The sequence below is a fragment of the Manihot esculenta genome, chromosome 17, assembly GCF_001659605.2.
Source record: "Manihot esculenta cultivar AM560-2 chromosome 17, M.esculenta_v8, whole genome shotgun sequence".
NCBI lineage: Eukaryota > Viridiplantae > Streptophyta > Magnoliopsida > Malpighiales > Euphorbiaceae > Manihot > Manihot esculenta.
Window position 1 is genome coordinate 6,221,500 of NC_035177.2, and position 13,914 is coordinate 6,235,413.

Here is a 13,914-nt window from a genome sequence, read left to right on the forward strand (position 1 = left end):
GGAGAATGTAATACCCGGCTAGACTCCGGTATCGGAATTCCTACCGTCCGGTGGGATCTCGGATGTCGAAAACCTCTAGAAGGGTAAAAGTATGTTTTTATGATATGTTTTCATGTTTTTAATAATTTTAAGTATGTTTTCACATGAATTTTGTATGAAAAGTCTTTGGAGGAAAACCCAGGTTCGGCCGTCGAAAGTCAAGTTCGGCCGCCGAACATGCATGCGTTTTGGAGGCACGTTAGGCCCCCGAAAGCATGAGAAAAGGGGAGTCCAGGTTCGGCCGCCGAAACTCAAGTTCGGCCGCCGAACATGGCATGCATGCGGAGGCACTTTCGGCTCCCGAACGTGGCCTGGCCAGCCACCTATAAAAGGGGCACTTAGCCGAAATGGGGGAGCTTTCTCCCATTTCCGGCCACAGCTAGCTTCCGACCTCCCTCTCCCCAAATCTTGTGTTCTTTCTTCAAATCTCCTCCATTTTTCTTGAGTTTTAACCTCACATTGCAAGTTTTGAGCTTTTTAAACAAGTTTTGGAGCTTTGGGAACTCAGGAGCTCATTTGCTTGGATCTCCGAGTTTAGGTCGTCTCTCTCTCGATCTTCAAGAGGTAAGAGTCGATCTTAAGCTCATAGTATGTTTTAAATAAGTTTTATGAAGTTTTATGGGGTAGAAATGCATGTTTAAGTTAGTTGAGCTATGTTAGGTTTTATGTGATTTGTGAACAATGTGGCATGTTTGAGTATGTTTGAAGTGTTGTAGTTGGGGTATATGTTTGTTTGAGGCCCCTAGGAGCTTGTATGCATGTTTTGGTTGAGTAGTATGCATGATTTGAGCTTGGGAGGCGAAATGTGCATAGGAGAGTTGAGTTTCTGCCATTCGGGAGAAGCTCAGGTTCGGCCGCCGAAGGGACTTTCGGCCGCCGAACCCTCTTGTGGAGGCAGCTTTCGGCTGCCGAAGCTTGCCCCCGAAAGAGGACTTTCGAATCTGTCTAGGACTTTCGGCCGCCGAAGGTGCCGCCGAAAGTGCCTGACTTTCGGCTCTGGAGGGACTTTCGGCCGCCGAACCTGCCGCCGAAAGTGCCCTGTTCAGCCATTTCATGCATGTATTTCTATGAGTATTTCGTGATGTTTTAGGGGGTTTTTGGGGAGTATATTAGAGTTATGTTTTTGTATGTTTGGTCCCTCATTTGAGTCCACCTGTGTAGGTTTGGACCCGAGGAACCGAGGACCTCAGCAGTGAGTCAACTGTTTCAGTCAGTGTCAGAGCTAGCCAGAGGTGAGTGGAATGACTCTTATACTTTTAAATAAATAAATCAGTTTTGAGCATGTTCATGCATCACGGATGCCATGTGATATTTTAGGTTGTATGCATTAGAAATCACGAATATGTTGCATTGCATAATATGTTGTTGATGTGGATGAATGTTGAATGATCCATTAGCCCTCATATGTTATGACATGATGATATGATATGGAAGTCCAGATGTGGCCTGCACTACGCCCCTGGCACTATGTAAGAGAAAGACCGGAAGTGGCCTGGACTACGCCCCCGGCACCATGGAATATGTATGTTATGTTATGTTATGTATAAGAGAAAGACCAGGTGTGGCCTGCACTACGCCCCTGGCATGATTGGATTATGTAGAGGGCTAAATGGTGACAAGTTCATCCTTGATATGATTAGTTGTGATGTGATGCATTCCATGATAGCATGTGTTTTAAATGCTTTACTATTCTGCTCACTGGGCTCTAGCAGCTCACCCCTCTCCCAAATTCCCCAGGTTTGCAGGTACGGGTTAGACAGAGAAGTCATGAAGAGTAATGAAGTCTTATGTATGTAATAGTTAGAAAGTGGACATGACAGATTGTATAATGATGTATAGATATGTAATGTAATGATATTGAAGTTAGAAGTGTGCTTGACCATAGTTTAATGTAATCCCTTTGAAACATGATCTTAATGTTATTGATGTCTATGTTTTGCCATCTCAACACATGTATTGCCACCCTTTGGGGGCGTTGATGAGATTCCACAGAGGGGTCAGGTTTATGTTTATGTATAAGTTCAGTGCATGCACAGGTTGAGTTTGGCATATGATAGAATGTATGAAAGAAAAGTTTTAAATTTTTATGTATGATGTTGATCATGTATGGGATTAAACAGGTTTACAGGTTGCATGTCAGGCTTGCTACGGGTCCCGGCGGCCTTAAGTCGACCCGGATCCTAGCGCCGGTAGCGGTCCGATTTTCGGATCGTTACAATTTAACTGTTATTTTCATTGATCTTGTTTTAAATTTACGACTTTATTTTAATAATCTAAATAATTAAAATACTAAAAAAATTGGTAGTCAACATGTTCCTCATGGAACAATACTTCTCTAATCATTGTATTACTTATTAATATTGTCTGAACTTGTTGAAATTGCACAATGCTATCTCAATGAGGAAAGATTTTCTTAATATCTCCACTACGGGTGAGTATTCCGAACCGAATAAATTGGAAATTGAAATTTTAATATTTATGAAAACTAAATCGAATCGATTTTGATTAGAAATCGAATCGAATCGAATCAGTCTGATTCAATTCGGTTTGATTTTTTAATTAATTTTTTATTTTTTACCCTTTATTTTTAGTATTTTAAAATTTAATGAAGAGAGAGAAGGAGAAACATGCCTTTTGCCTTTTATTCAGGATGTAATGAGTTTTTACAAGAGAAAAGAGATATCTGAAATCTGTCTTAGAGGAGCTTATATACTCCTCACGTGGAGTATAACATGTGCTCAGACTCATAAAAGGACAATTATACCCATGAGACAGTAGAAGATATAATAAATCAATACAGGAACAAAATAATATGATTTCTATGATTATCTTGCATTCTCTACACGCCCCCTGTAAGTTGGAACTGGGATGGAGACTAGGGGCAACTTGGAATAAAGGCGATGATGTTGATCAGAAGATAAGGGCTTGGTGAGCAGGTCTGCAAGTTGAGCAGTGGTGGAAACATGCGAAGGGTGGATGAAGCCCCGCTGAAGCTGCTCACGGACAATATGGCAATCAATCGAAATGTGTTTTGTACGTTCATGGAAAACCGGGTTAGCGGCGATGTGCAAGGCAGCCTTGTTGTCGTAGTGGAGAGCGATTGGCAGTTGAGTAGGTACCTGCAAGTCTTGAAGAATATAAGAAATCCACAATAATTCACAAACAGTACTGGCCATGGCACGATATTCCGCCTCAGCGGATGATTTTGAGACAGTGGGCTGTTTCTTGATTTTCCAGGAAACTAATGAGGAACCAAAAAAGATGCAGAAACCAGTGAGAGATTTGCGCGAAAAAGGGCAGGAGGCCCAATCAGAGTCACAGTAAACTGTGAGAGGTATGGTGGCAGTAACAGGGAAGCATAGCCCTTGATGTATAGTGCCTTTCAAGTAGCGAAGGACATACATGGCAGCCTCCCAATGAGGCTTGCGGGGTTGATGCATGAACTGGCTCAGATGCTGGACAACATAACTGAGGTCAGACCGTGTAAGATTAACATATAGTAACCTCCCAATTAGGCGTCTGTAAAGATGTGGGTCAAGGAGAATATCTCCTGTATCCAGAGAGAGATGCAGGCCTTTAGGCAAGGGAAAGGAGGCTGGTTTGCATGATTGCATACCAGCATCCCTCAAAATATCAGAAATATACTTGGTCTGGCTTAAAAGAGTAGCAGTAGAGGATCTGACCACTTCTAGGCCAAGAAAATATTTTAGAAACCCCAAGTCTTTTATGGTGAACTTGGAATACAAGGCACTTTTAACCTCAGTCATGACAACAGTAGAGGTACCAGTAAGAAGAATGTCATCCACATATATTAACAAGGCCAAAAAATAGTCAGTAGTGCATTTAACAAATAGACAGTAGTCATGGGCAGATTGGGTGAACCTAGTGTTTGCAAAAAGCTTGTAAACTCAAGATTTCATTGCCGAGAGGCCTGTTTAAGCCCATACAAAGACTTCTTGAGGAGGCAGACTTGCCTAGGCAGGGCCTTATCATATCCCTGTGGTGGAAGCATATAGACTTCCTCATCTAAGGTGCCATGCAAGAAAGCATTGTTTATGTCAAGTTGAAAGACAGGCCATTGTTTATGTGTAGCAAGGGCTATGAGAATACGAACTGTAGCCGATTTGGCAACAGGGGAAAAACGGTCTTTATAGTCGAGACCTTCAATTTGATTGTAACCCTTGGCTATCAACCGGGCTTTGAACCTATCAATGTCACCATTTGGTTTACATTTGACCTTATAGACCCATTTACAACCTATAGTTTTCTTGCCTTTAGGAAGGGTTGTAAGGGTCCAGGTGTTGTTCTGTTCGAAGGCATGCAATTCATGTTGCATTGCATTAACCCAATCTGTATTTTGGGATGCCTGAATGTAGGTGGTAGGTTCTGGAATGCGAGAAATGTTCAGGACATATATTTGATAGGAAGGTGAAAGGTGAATGGTTGAAATGGGAGGATGGACAATGGTGATTGCCGAGGCAACAAAGTCATCTAGCCAAGAAGGTGGTTTAATGACTCTGGAAGACCTTCTAAGGCCAGAGAGATCAGGAGAAGGCTGAAAGGGTGATGATATAGATGGGGCAGGCTCTGAATCATGTACGGGAATAGGTAGCATCACAGGGGGTTGCAGATATTATGTGCTAAAAGGAAAAATGTGTTCATAGAACACAATATCACGGCTAACAAAGATAGTACCAGTAGCCAGATCATAGAGTTTGTAAGCTTTGTGATTACTGGCATAACCAATGAAGGCTGCCTTAATGGACTTGCTACCAAATTTGTCTTTGTGAGGGTTTGTTTTGGTTGCAAAACAAAGACATCCAAGTTTTTTTAGATGGAAGTAATCAGGGGCTTTCCCATAGAGATGCTCATAAGGGCTTGCCACCCAAATTGGGCCATAGGAAGTCTGTTTATTAGATAGGTGGCAGTAAGGACACATTCGGACCAAAAGGTGTGTGGGACATGAGAGTGTATATTGATAGCTCTAGCCATGTCTGAATGTGTAGAAAGCATGGTATTTACAAAGGAATGTAATCCAGGCATAGTATTCAGAATAGCAACTAATTGTTTATCAATTTCAATGGGCATAAAACTCATCTGATTCAATCTGTATAAGCCTGCTTCTTCTTTGCCCACAGCAACCACTTTCTTAGTCAGTAGGTCCTGAATAATACAACAAGTAGGAAGAAAAAAACAGCTTAGCTTACAATCTTTGATTAATTTGCTAACAGAAAGGAGATTGTAATTGAACTTTGGAACAAATAAGACATGTTTCAGGTGCATACAATCTGAAAGTGTGATAGAACCAGTGTAGCAGACTTTCATAGTATTGCCATCAGGTAAGTAGACTAAAACTTGCTTATTTAATAGCTCTAACTCATTAAAGAATGATTGATTCGAAGACATGTGGTCAGTGGCACTAGTGTCAAGAATCCAATTATAATGCTTATGAATAGATGCACGAGACATAGACTTAGAGTTAGAGGTACCTGCAAAGATAGCTGGATCTGAGTCTGAATGATATTCATTGTTGTAGTCAAATTGATGAGTATTTGCTGTGAGCACAGCCTTTTCTTTCATCAGTTTGCTTACCTCATGTTGTAAGGAGTTTATCATGATATTGAGGTCATTTATCTGAGTAGATGTGTTAGGCAGGTCAAGAGGTGTGTCCCTTTTATTTAGGGTGCCCTCAACAGCTGCCACAACCTTTCGTTCATGTCCTATGGTTCTATTTGCTTTAGAAGGTTGTCCATTATTCTTAATTTTCGTTTTAAACCACTCAGGGTATCCTATCAACTTGAAACAACCCTCTCTGACATGTCCATCCATGTCACAGTAGGAGCAATGCCCCCTTTTTTGGTCAGGTCTTTTTTGTCTCCCTTGATATTGTTTATGTGTCCTATTCAGCAAGGCTAGAGGTTCAGTGTTCCCATTAATGCTTCCTAGAATATCCTTCTGAGACTCAAATTTCAGTACCATAGAATAGGCTTTATTTACAGAGGGCAGAGGGTCCATCCCCAGGATCTGATCTCTTACTATTCCGTAGGCATCACTCAAGCCCATAAGAAATTGCATTAGCCTATTTCTATTGTTAATTTCATCAATTGCCTTTGATGCTCCATAGGTGCAAGGAGGAAGGGTCTCCATTGATCCCAATTCATCCCAAAACCCTTTCAATTTAGTAAAATAGACAGATGTAGAGGCATTGTCTTGAGATATCAAGGATATTTTCCTCCGCAACTCATAGATCATGGTTTCATTACACTCACCGAATCTTTCGATAATTTCAAGCCAGAGATCCCTAGCTAAGGCTCTGTAAATGAAGCCATCGACTAACTCTCTGGATATAGAATTTAAAATTCAGGATGTGACTATGAAGTGACATCGCTTTCATTGTTCATAGAAATCAGATCCTTTATCAGGTATTGTAACGGTGCCTTCTATAAATTCGAGTTTTTGTTTGGCTCCTAAGGCTATCCTAATGGCTCTACACCAAGATCTAAAATTTGTCCCTATCAGAGGAGCAGATACTAAAACCATACCTGGATGGTCCGAAGACTGGAGAGTCAGAGGATCTCCAAGATTCTGAGTTCCGATCTGGATTTTGTCCTTCACCTCCGTGATTTTGCCTTCTTTACTGGTATTCCCTCGCTCTGCCATAATCGACAAGATCTGTCCGTTTTAGGCACAAATCGTGGTGTAAACTTTTAGATCTGACGGAGTTGAGGTCGTCTTAAAAGGAAAAGGGAATGATTAGCGAGATCTGCTTGTCATGCAAGCCAGATTCGGTGTAAGACCGATGATGGCGTTCACCTGGCGTGTAAGCCGACTCTTTTCTGTAAAGATTGTTTTGAAGGAGAAATGGTCGAGGATGAACGGAGGAGACAGGGAAAAGTACAAACCCTAACCCGCTCTGATACCAGGAAGAGAGAGAAGGAGAAACATGCCTTTTGCCTTTTATTCAGGATGTAATGAGTTTTTACAAGAGAAAAGAGATATCTGAAATCTGTCTTAGAGGAGCTTATATACTCCTCACGTGGAGTATAACATGTGCTCAGACTCATAAAAGGACAATTATACCCATGAGACAGCAAAGGATATAATAAATCAATACAGCAATAAAATAATATGATTTCTATGATTATCTTGCATTCTCTACATTTAATTGAAATATTTTAATCTTACTATGATCTAATCTCACTATATTATTGAAAATAATATACTATTATCACTAATCGATTTGGATCGATTTTTTCAATTTTTTTCTGATTAAAACCGAACCGAATTGAAATAACCGAAATTTTTAAAATTGAAAACTGAATTGAATCAAAATGAATAAAAAACCGAATTAAAATTTCAAATTAATTCGGTTCAGTCGGTTTTTTCAGTTAAAACCGAATGCTGCTTACCCCTAATCTCCACAATTTCTCTATTTCTAGTATTAATCTCCAATTTTATTGTAATTATAAATCTCATTTCAGGAATAACATAATAAAAAGTGCAATTATACTCTATTTAATAAATAATCCTCCAACTTATCAAGAAATATTTCTCCTTCTCTAATTTGGAAATATCTATCAAGATCTTACTAGAATCATGAATTATACGTCTAACAATTTTTTTTAAAAAAATCAAGTATATGCTAATATGTATAAGTTGTAAAGTAAACACGATCCAATTAATTTTATTGCATTCTGATTGGTTCAAAGAGGCTCTTAAGTCATTTTGAATTGAAAAAGAGTCCTATAGAAAATAAAAAAGTCAATAATTTGAATTATTCTGATTCACTTACCACCAGATTAAGGATGTGAGTACTACCTTGATATTAACTTCCTTCAAATAATTAATATCCTATTTATTGAATATTAAATTTTAATCCCTCCTCGATTAAAGTGTGAACTGCTAATCCTGAGATATGTATCTCTTAAGTGTTAAATCTAAATTTAGCTATTAGTTCAATTATTGCTTTCTTTAGTTTAACTTTAAATTCAAAATCATCTCTTGATATATAGTCTAAATAATTGAATCAATCAAACATTTAGTGCTCAACATTTTTCTCGTGGAACCGTATTTTTTTCATCACTTTATTACTCGTTATTTTTTAAGTGATTTTGACTTAATTAATTTATTTAATTGCATACTTTTTTAACTAATTATATGCTTTTAGAATAACTAACTATAATTAAAAATAAAGAAGATCACTTGACGTAAAGCTCATGTTTCCTTTGACTTTATAAAGACAAATGAAAATCCTCTTTATTAGATTAAAAAAAAAAGTTATTTCACATAATCAACTAATAACAACCCTCCATTTCGCAAATGATTCATTTCATAAATAAATTTTAATAAAATTATATTTAATTTGTTTTTTAAAAACAAAAATTTTATAAAATAAAAAAATAAATTCTTTTATTTCAAATAAAAATTTAATAAAAAAGGAATTAATTAAATTAATTTTTGTTAAAACTTTGATTGTAAACAAGAAATACATATTCTCAAACTTTTTACCTTTGAAATAAACTCTAATTCATGAATAGGCACATATTAGCCTAATCTTGTATGAGATTTATTTAGACATCGTAAATAGGTCCGAATTATAGCAATTTCAAATTATGAATTGAATTGAGTTATTTTTCTGACTGCTATATGGAAGAATTTAAAGCTAATTAATTTAAATTTTTTTAATCATTTAAATTATATTGCATTTAAAAGTCCAACGGACAACGGTATAAAATCTATTAATGGAGAATAAGTGAACAACATACCCTTAAAAAATAAATATATATTAAAGCTTAGTTTCAAGACTTTCTGGTTGTGGGGATATCTTGTCCGTTTGAGGCAAAGAGCTTCGACAATTGCACAAAGCTAAGATGGATCAGTGTCTTGCTATGACTGTGCGGTCGTCGAAGCTTGCCAAGGAACGTCCTTAGACCTTTGGCATCTAACAACTATCAATTGCATTAAGAAATAGAAATACTTAATTCCAGCTACCCAAACGCATGGTAATATTGCTAGATCATGCAATTTTTTTAGTTTTTACACTAAGAGTTACTTGAGTTTGAATAATCCAAGCAATTATGGACTTAAAACTATCCAAACTAACAAATTATTACTTTGCAATCAAAAATCAATGGGCCCTATTGATCTAAACCACAAAGCAACAATGGAATTAAGCATGAAATTGCATAAATATTGAAAAATAAAATATAAACAATGTATGTTCAGATCTCCCAATCCATAAAACAACCAAATTTTCACCTAATCTTCAACTAGAAAAAAAGGTTTCAGCCACTCATGACTGAAACAAAACCAAAAATAAAGAAAGAGATGAAGAAGAGATGGTGGTCGGCGGCTTGGCTTGTAGAAGAAGTGTGGCCATTTGCAATCCTGAATGTGTGTCCAAGGGAGAGTAAAAAAGGGATGGGGGAGCTCCTTATGTGTCTTTTTATAGTTGAAAGTATTGCCCTAGGTCTCCTTGATGAGGTGGAGCCTTCTTTTGAATTTTGAATTTTGAATATTGATTACTTGGGAGTCAAATATGTCTTGATTACTTGGGGGGCAAGTATGTCTTCTTGAGATTTGGCTTCCTAAACAAGCTGAATTTTGAATTTTGAATGTGCATCTTCTGGAGATTTGGCTTCTTGAGATTTGGCTTCTTAAATAAGGGAAAGATTTCTTGAAGATTTGAAATTTGAATTTCAAATTACTCTGCTGAATGTACTTTCCTTATTTATCACTTTCCTTATTTATCTTCACTTCAGCTGCAACTTGACTTGGGCAATAAGCTTGTTCTCCTTTATCCATTTTTAGGTAGTTTTAAGAGCATTTTCACCAAATTACCTCTTTACACCATTTTCTGCAAAATAAGATTAAAACCACAGAATTAAGCAGAAAAAGTGTAAATTAACATTAATAACAACATAATAAAATGGTCTAAATTTGGTTCTATAAAATGCCCCCACACCTAACCTTTCGCTTGTCCTCAAGCAAATAAACTTAGTCAAATAAGCTCTCTTTGCTACTTGATCCTTTATTTCCACTTAACCTCTTACTCTAGACCCTTACTTTGAAGCATTTTAATGAAAAGTGTATTCACCAAGGTTACTCTCCTTCTTTCCTTGTCTCCCTTTACCTACCATGGCTAGTATTTATTTTCCTCAAGATAGAGATTATACATGCACATATTCTTGTTTAGTTAAGACTTTTTGTAGCTCTAAGAGTGATTTGCCCTTACCTTGAAGCACTTTATTCAGCCTTTTGCACTTTATTCTTGCTTGAAAAAGTCACCAACCTTTTGACGTGAAAGTACATATTTGTGATACCCACCCCCAGTTATTCAGTTGGTCACCTGTCCAAGTGGCTACTAGCTCTGTTCATAGTCTTTTGACCATTGGAACAGTTTTCAATTTGTGCTTTTGAAGTCTTTGCCTTTGCTGAATTTCTTTTTCTTAAAGAATTGGACAAATCAACACCAATTGCTAAAATAAGTCATGTTTGTTGCACACATCTTTATTATTCTCTCTAATGAGTAATGTCATATATTTTTTACCATGGCAAGCTCAAAGATTCAATTCAAAAGGAAATTCCCAACAATGAATACAACTCACTGCAATTAATTCAACATAGGTTTAAAGAGTCATCACATCAATGGGGTCATGGAAAGAAAGCTCATTCAATATAGCCTATGTGTTTGAGTAAAGCATACCAAAATAGAAAAAAGAAAAGAAAAAAACTAAGGCTACATGTGTATGCAATAAAAGCAAAAATAACAAAAATGAAAAATGTGTGCAAACTAAAAAAAAAAATTAAAGCTAAAAAGGACTTAAAATAAAAATTTAGAGATATGCACCCCCACACCTAATTCATGCATTGTCCTCAATGTATTGGAAATATTAAAGTTTAAAGGAAAATGAGTACTCCCCTGGTGTGGTTTGTGTAGTGCGATCCACTAAGCAAGCTGAGAGAAATGATTCAGTGGAACTTTTTCCCCTACTTGCACTTTGAACCCTTTATAGTATGGTTTCAGATGTGTTCATCCCAAACATGGTGTTTTGCACTCTTCTTTATTTTGTCTTCATACCATGGTTCATCAGTTTAGGCATGGGAGATTTGTTCATAAGAGTCACTCTCATTTTTTTCAGATTCTGGAAGTTGACGCATGGGGAGCTTCTGTTTGGGCAGACAAGTGTCTGTCTGCATTGGGAGGTTGGTTGAGTTGGATTCTCCCTTCTCCTTTTGTGTGGGCGATTTGAGTTCCACTTGCTGAAGTGGGATGGGCGGTCCATTGTTCATCTGCGTTTGGTCGCAATCCATCTGCTGAAGGTAGCAGACTTTTGCTTTCAGCTTTGGCTCCCTTTGGCTTCCTTCATTTTTTTGGCTAGCCTCCCTGCAAAAGTCATTGTTTAGCATATCATCTTGATTCAGATCAAAAAACTTCTTAGCTCAAACAATCAATGATATCTAAACCATAAATATGGGACGTCATGGGGATATTTCATAGCATCATAAACATTAAATTTTATTACTTCCCCTTCAAATTCCATAGTTTGTGCCATCATGCACATCTATCTTAGTTCTGGCTGTGCTCAAGAAAGGTCGTCCAAGTACGATGTCTGAAGTAGTGTTGCTATTGTGTTCCTTCATATCAATCACATAGAAATCTGCTGGAAAAACAAGTTGATCCACTTGCACTAGAACATCTTCTAGAACTCATTTTGGGTATACTACAGATCTGTCAGCCAATTGAATGACTACTCTAGTGTCTTTCAGTGCACCTGCATTCAAATAATTATAAATAGAAAAAGGCATAACATTAATTGATACACCTAAGTCACACATGGCCTTTTTGATGCCCACATTGCCAATTTTGCAAGAGACAGCAAACATCCCTTTATCTTTGTACTTGGTTGGGAGTTCTCTTTTTATGATAGCTGTCACAACTTCTCCCACACTTACCTTTTCTTTTTCAGCAAGCTTTCTTCTGTTAGTGCACAGTTCTTTCAAAAATTTTGCATACCTGGGATTTTGTTTCACAGCATCTAGCAAGGGTATGTTGATCTGCACTTTCCTGAAGGTTTCAAGGATCTCTCTTTCTTCTTTTTCTTTTTGTGATTTTTCAAACCTTTTTGGAAAGGGAGGTGGAATCTTGAAACTTACTTGCTGATTTGTATTCTACTGGTGTACTGGTGCTATTTGCCCAGTCTGTTTGGACAAACAATTTTCTGGTTATTTTTCTTCAGCAGCTTGTCTTTGCATTTGTGAACTTCCATCATCAGCCTTGACATCTTGAAGTTCTTTCCCACTTCTTAACATGATAGCACTTACATTTTGCCTGGGATTAGTTTCAGTTTGAGAAGGTAACTTACCTTGGGATTCAAGCTTGCTCACTGAGATGGCTATTTGATCCATCTGCTGTTGGAGGCTTTGCACAGAATTTGCTAATGTCTTCATCATCTCCTCAAGGTGCATATTGGAACTTGGAGGTGTTGGATTTCTTTGATAGTTCTGGTGGTTGTTGGCCCTAGCATAGCTGAAGTTCGGATGGTCCCTCCAACCTGGATTGTAGGTGTTAGAGTAGGGATCATGTCTTGGTTGGCTATTGAATCCTCCAATTGCATTTACTTGCTGGTCATCCTTATGGAGTGTAGGACATTGATCAGTCGGGTGTCCTACATGTGCACATATCCCACATGGTCTAACTCGCTGAGGTTGTTGAGCTTGACCTATAACAAGACTTTTCACAGCAGAGGTAAGTTCAGAAATTTGAGAAGTGAGAACAGATGTACTTACCTCATTAACTCCTCTTTACAGTTGCTTTTCATATCCATATTGTCTAGATGATGCTGCAAGTGTTGAAATCAACTCTCTGATTGCTTGAGGGGTTCTATCTTCAATTGAACCTCCACATGCTACATCAATGAATTTCCTTTCAGATGGTAGCAAACCTCCATAGAAGAATTCTATGAGTGATTTATCTGAAATGTCATGTTGAGGATAGCTTGTGCACAATCTCTTAAATCTGTCCCAATAATTATACAAATCCTCAGTTTCTTTTTGCTTAATGACACTTATCTCTCTTCTTATGCCTATGGCCTTGGAAGTTGGGAAGTATTTATTCAGAAAAACTCTAACCATACCATCCCAAGAAGTGATTGAACCGGGTGGTAGGTAAAATAATCAATCTTTGGCATAATCATTAAGTGAGAATGGGAATGCTCTCAATTTCACATGCTCTTCAGATATGCCTTGCGGCCTCATAGATGAACATACTATGTGAAATTCTTTCAAGTGCTTATGTGGATTTTCATTCTCCAAACCTCTAAATTTAGGTAGTAGATGTATCAAATCTGTTTTGAGCTCAAAAAAGGCTGTCAATGGCGGGTAAGTGATGCACCATAGTGCTTGATCATCCGCAGGTACTGCTAGTTCGTGAAGAGTCCTTTCTTGTGCCCTTGGAGCTCTTACCTCAGCATTTTCAGCTTCAAATTCAGCAAAGACAGCAGCTGATTCTGTTTCTTGGAACATCAAGTTTGACAGCAGATTCAGCTTTGATTTTAGCAGTAGGGGGACAAGATTGTTTTGTTTCTTAGACAGCAGTATTGACAGTAGGTGCAGAAGGTGATTGTTCAGCAGCATTGTTAGGGGTGGCTTTGAGGCTTGGTTCCTCGGATTTCTTCCCAAGTCGCTTGATTGTACGCTCAATTTCTGGATTGTAAGGCAGAGTTTCCTTACGTCCAGTCCTGGTCATGAAAGAAAAATAAATCAGTTCCCTGGCAACGGTGCCAATTTTTGACTGTGCGGTTGTCGAAGCCGGTCAAAAATAACATTTTTAGTTATCAACAATTTTACAACTGTAGATAGTGAAAAAAGGATCGA